Raw genomic sequence first — 5,858 nt, forward strand, 5'->3', positions numbered from 1 at the left:
GTACTCACACACCTGGAGGTGGTACTCACACACCTGGAGGTGGTACTCACACACCTGGAGGTGGTACTCACACACCTGGAGGTGGTACTCACACATCTGGAGGTGGTACTTGCACACTACAGCACCTCCCTGTTTCCCTAACTCGGATGCTGTCCTCCAGGCCTGCCCTGCTATACTTCATCATCGCCTTGTTCCCAGCCTCAGAACCTTTGCCATGCTCTCCCACAGGAGCACACCTCTATCGCTTTCTGCCTAAAAGTCACCACCACCAGGAAGACCACCCAGGAGGCTGGGCGACAGACTCAATGCTCTATACAGCCTTAGTATGCAGTTGGGGTACCAAAGAACTGTTCCTCTGCTGTTGGGGGGAGCAATGGCCAGAGCAAGACAACTAACCAACCACAGACCTACCTCTGTATACCCCTTTCTCATCGACGGACCTTGTACTGAGTCCAACATGGCCTAACTTTGGCCTTGCCCTCTGTAAAATGGGCAGGGCGGTTACCGAGGCCTGCCTTTAGGGGCAGCAGTGAGCCTTAGATGAGCTAACAGGTGTGAGTGCTTCTTCAGCCCCTGGCCATCCCTGATGTGGCTGATTTTGCCTCTAGCCTTGGATCCGCTTTAGTGTTCAAATATTTTTGTTCCTGGGGTTCTCTCCACCACCAGTCTTTGTTCTGCTTTCCTGTCAGGGTTCTGTGTGGGCAGTAGGTGCTCTTGCTTCTGGCCCTCTCCCAACCCCCACTCCAGGGTCCTCACAGGAAGGCCAGATGGAGGTAGTGGCAGCAGACTCCTGGCTTTGGCACCATTTTCACCTTGATCAAATCATATGACCTTCTTTCTCCTCGGCTGTAAGAGGGGAATAGTGCTACCTGCCCACCAGGGCCAAGGAGCTGAGGGGGTGACCTGAACCAGAAGGACACTGGGGTACAGAGGAGGCCGAGCTTGGTGGAAGGGGTGGGGCCCAGACTGGGGAATAACGATGGGGGCTCTGCTTCCATGTCCCCCAGTTACCTCCCTGTCAAATTAGGGCCATAAGTCTGGCTTGGGGATTTCTGGGACTGACACTACTGGACAGTTAGTTCTCTGGCATGTCCCTTGAGCTTGGCACCAGAGCTGGGGACACTGGAGGCTCACAGTAAACAGTACCAGTGCTGATACTTACAGGGGACACTATTAAAGGGCTACCTGGGCAGGGTTTTGTGGTGGGCACAGCCAGGGCAGGAAGCCAGCCTTTAAGCAGAGACATCTTGATTCGTCCTGAGGAGGCTGGTCCTCAGGACAGTGGGTGTCAAGCTTAGCCACTGCTTCTTCTGAGGGGCAGGGTGGGCCAGTGAAAGACACCTCGGTCTCAAAAGTGGAGGTGGTTTTGACTTCTGTCTCCTCTTCTCACCCGCCCCTTTCCTCCTCCACTTCCGATGTCTTCTCTTTCCCAGTCTGGTGCTGAAAATGGAACCCAGGATCTCTCCTACCCATTGAGCTACACTCCCCAGTCTTGCAAGCTTCTTCACAGTGTTCCACTGAGAGGGAGGGGAACAGCCTAGGGGTGGAGCAACCTCCTATTTTCCAGAGAAGAAACCACAGCAGAGGTGGGGTGCAGGAATACAACATTTCTAGTGTTCCACATTAAGTGACTGGCAGAGCTGGAAGTAGATCCCAGGGCCCTTGCTGAGTGTGGTTGTGCACCCCTGTAATCCCAGCCTTCGGGAGACTGAGGCAGGAGACCACCAGTTGGAGGCCAGTCTGGACTACAGGGTGACACTCCAAAGTAGAACACCGTTAGGGGTGCTTCTCTCCTGAAACATCAAAGATCAGAGCCCTGGATAGCAATGTAAGACAAAGGGGTGTGTGTGTGTATACGTGTGTTCGTGTGTGTGTGTGTGTGTGTGTGTGTGTGTGTGTGTTTGTGTGTGTGTAGGAAGCACATGCCTCAGCACACCTGTGGAAAAGGTCAGAACACAATTTGGGGGAATCTGTTCTCTTCTCCATCACGCGGGGCTCGGGGATCAAACTAAGGTCTTCAGGCTTGGCAGCAAGCACCTTTGCCAGCTAAGCCATCTCACCTGCCCAGAGCTGGAATTTGAACCAAGTTGTGTGAGGTTCGGTCTTGGGCTAATTCATGATTATAAACTGCCCCTCTCTCTAAAGTTTCAGTGATCGTGATGTTAGGAACAGAGGGCCTGGCCATGGAGAAGAAAAGGAGGGACCCTGACAATGTTTGTGTCCAGGACTTGTTCTCTGTCCAACCCCCCCCCCCAAAAAAAAAAACCAAACCAAAACACCAGAGTGGTTCCAACTTCCAGGGCATACGATGGGCTCCTTCAGGGAAGGAAAGGGATAGTGTCATTAGACCTCCAGCTCTGCTTTTCCTCATCCCTCAGAAGGTGTTTCTTCCTCCAGGAAGTCCTCCTCATTACTCCTCAGGAAATAGTGCTGCTTCTGGCTCTGGCTTCCAGCTGGTTTTCGAAGAAGCGGGTCCCAGAACTCGAGCTTTGCCTCATCGCTCCTTCTCCTTCTGCTGTAAACCGGGACAGAAAGAGGAGCCAGGCCTCGCAGAAACTCCCCCAAAGAAGCCCTTGGTACCCAGCAGGCCCCCCTGCCACTCGCTGCTTCTTTCTCCTCGTCGTCCTTCGTCTGCCTAGCTCCGGGTTCTCGCCTCACCACCCCCGTCCGCGCCTGGCACTGCGCCCGGTGCGCCCCAGCCGCCGGATCGCGCTCGCAGCTCCGACTTCGTGCCTGCCGGGCTCCGTGGCACGTGCCCCGCGCGCCCCTGACCCGTGCCGCACCCCTCCCGGTGGCCTCCGCGCCCACCCTGACCTCAGAGGTCGCCTGGGGACGGTCGGGGGCCCGGGCTCGGAGGTGGGGGCAGCGGGGACGGCGGCAGGGAGAGGACGCTGCGCCTTTAAGGTGCCACCGCCGCGTGGCAGGGAGACAGCTTGTGCCAGCCCCATTCCGCCCGGCTCCGCTCGCGACGAGAAACACAATGCATAACAATCAGGCGCGCGCTTGGAGCGGTGCCACGCAGCGGGGGCGGGGCAGGCGCGGCCGGGCGGGCGGGGCGCCGGGGTCGCGACCCCTGCCCCCAGTCGGAGGCCGCGGGGGGCCCCCGCGCTCCCCACGCCCGCGCTCCCCACCCCGCAGCCCGCGAGGCGCCCCGCCCCGGCCGCGCTCCCGCCCCGCGCTCCCTGCAAAGTTCATTCCCACTAACTCTTTTCCAGGCCACTTCCCCCTCACATCTGACAATCCGGGGCCCTCATTCTCCCAGTAATCACTCCACTGCACTAATTGCACATGCAAATATGCAAATGCGTATTAATTAATTACTATACTAATTAGTTCTGTGGTATTTGCGAGTAATAAATCATTGGATGGGAGCGAGGAAGCTGGAGACCTGGCCCATTTTCATTCTGCATAAAATTTTAATGGTCTCTCTGGCTGATCCGGGACGGCAGCGCGCGGAGAGGCTCTTAAAGGGCCAGAGGAGGCGGGAAAGGGGCAGGGGCATAGAGCTCCGGGTCATCCGGGCCAGGGCTGGCACCCTGGGCGGGCTTGAGACGAATCCTCATTCCCTGGGGGACAGGGGGAGGCTGTCTTGAGCCTGCGGTTTCCCCCTGCCCTTCTCTACCGCTGGTCGCGGGTCCCCAGGGTAGCTTCTAAGGAGAGAATCTGAGCGGGGAGGAGGGTGAGCCTCGTTTCTTTAAGAAAGGAAAGGGGGAACGGATCTGCGAGGCCAATGCAAAGGGTTTTGGAGCCCCAGAGACCCTGGGATAAGGGAATGAAGACCCCGTGCCTTGGATGGCTGGGTAAACTGAGGCACAGAACAAGTCAATTTTTACAAATCTCATCTTCTGTTCCTAGAAAATGTCCTCGGTACCCCTACTCTTTTCTTGTTTACTGTGGTGACCATCAAGGTTAGGGGGGCTTCCAGCTTTCTCTTTCCACATGATCACACCACAGCTCCGCCTCCGTGGGCACCAGCTGGCACCCTGGCAGAGCAGTCCTCGGCTTGAGTGGGCCCCAGGGACCCTGCTTTATTTCCAGGACATAGTCTGGACCCAGGGCATAGGGAGGGGATTGGCTGCTTCATTGACTAAAGGAAGCTGAGGGATCAGAGTGGTCCCAAGTCAAGGTCTAGGTGGATGTCAGAGGTGAGCAAAACGGGCAGGTGAGGACCAGGGACTTGTCCTGAACCACAGCCACTACCAAGGCCCCCGTCCTCCAGTTCACTTGTAGTCACTCTCTAAGGTCCTACTTCCACATGCACAGCCTTAACAGAAGGGCAAAGCCTCAGGGGGCCCCACTGGTCACACCTCAGCAAACATTAGTGCAGTTGGGGAACTGTCCCAAGAGCTCTGAGACACAGACTCCACTACCTACCCCCATTTTATGGATGGGAAATAAGAGCACAGGGAGGTTCAAGGTGGCTCACCTGGGATTGGTGTCAAGGGCTTTGGCATCTGAATTCCTTACACACACACACACACACACACACACACACACACACACACACCCTGCGCACTCTGCCCTCTCTTCCACCTCACCCACAGCTCCCAGCCCAGGTTCTCAGGCAAGATCCCATTCCATCCTCGTGAGTATCAGGATGCAGGTTCTGTGTGCATCCCCATTTTAGGCACGTGGAAGTCAAGGTTCAAGGGAAGTTGACCAAGTTGCTCTGGACCATACAGAAAAGCCAGGTTCACTCCATGTCTTCTGTGGGGCTGAGGGTGGGGTTAGAAAGATAGCAGCCTCTGATTACCAGGAAACAGGAGAGAAAATAGGCTGCAAATAGCTGGAAAGCTGTGGGGAGAACTTTCTTCTTGGGAAGCAGGGACCACAGGAGCTCACATGGGGGAGGAGCGGGGGGGCCCTCTCTTTTTCCTGCTGCAGGCTGGGAAGGCCCCCCCCCCCCCGGCAGCTGCCAGAGGAGGGGCCTGGGGAAGAAGGAACCAGAGACAGAAAGCCCACGCAGGACACTGGAACCCAGGAACCCTACCTGGGGTTTCCCCCTTAATTTTGTCAGGAGCCATGATCTTCATTTTTTTTTTTTTTAAATCTAAAAGTCAGGAACTTTGGGGGATTGTATTTTATTATTATTTTTATTTTTTTTTTTGAGACAGAGTTTTGCTCTGTAGCGCTCCCAGGTGCCAGGATTAAAGGGACACTTCTGAGCGGCTGACCACACCCTAGGAAGTTTCACCTCCGAGGATTGGTTGCTGTTTAGGGGGGCCCACAGGAGCTCCCCACCTGTTCTGTGCGTCAGAGAGGAAGGTGACTCCCCATTCACAACAGGGCCTTTCTTTTACTGTGTGCTTCTGTGCATCAATTTGTTGTGCACATCCATCCATTTGTCACTGTGTGCTTTATGTGCGCCAATTTGTTTACTCTTCACGACGATTTTTACTCTCCCCCATTTTTATAAATTGAGGCAGTGAGGAAAAAGAAGGTGGTTGGGGTTGCCTTACTTAACCCACAGCTAGGGAGTGGTAGTCATAGGATTTGAACTACTGGCCTGTGCTGGGCCCTTCTGCTTCATGTTACAAAGCTTGTGGTGTGGCCAGATTCCTGGTGTCCCCGACCCAAGCAGAGTCTCAGGTCCCCTGAGCAGCAGATCTCCACCCTGCCTGGGGCAGTAGGGACTTGGAGACATAGGGAGAAAGAGTCTGTTTCTTCCACCCCACCCCTCCTGGACAGAGAATCCCAGTCTCACCCTGCTCCTGAGGAGGGGGCGTCCTTCAGGAGTGGGTGCTGACCCGGGACTCTCTGCCTCCTCTCAGCATACCGGTGAGAGGAAAGCCGGTTCAGCCTCAGTTAGCATCTGTCAGGGGGATGACCCTGGCAGAGAAACTGAGATGCCAGCACTC

Source organism: Mus pahari, chromosome 14 (assembly GCF_900095145.1).
Source record: "Mus pahari chromosome 14, PAHARI_EIJ_v1.1, whole genome shotgun sequence".
Classification (NCBI taxonomy): Eukaryota; Metazoa; Chordata; class Mammalia; order Rodentia; family Muridae; genus Mus; species Mus pahari.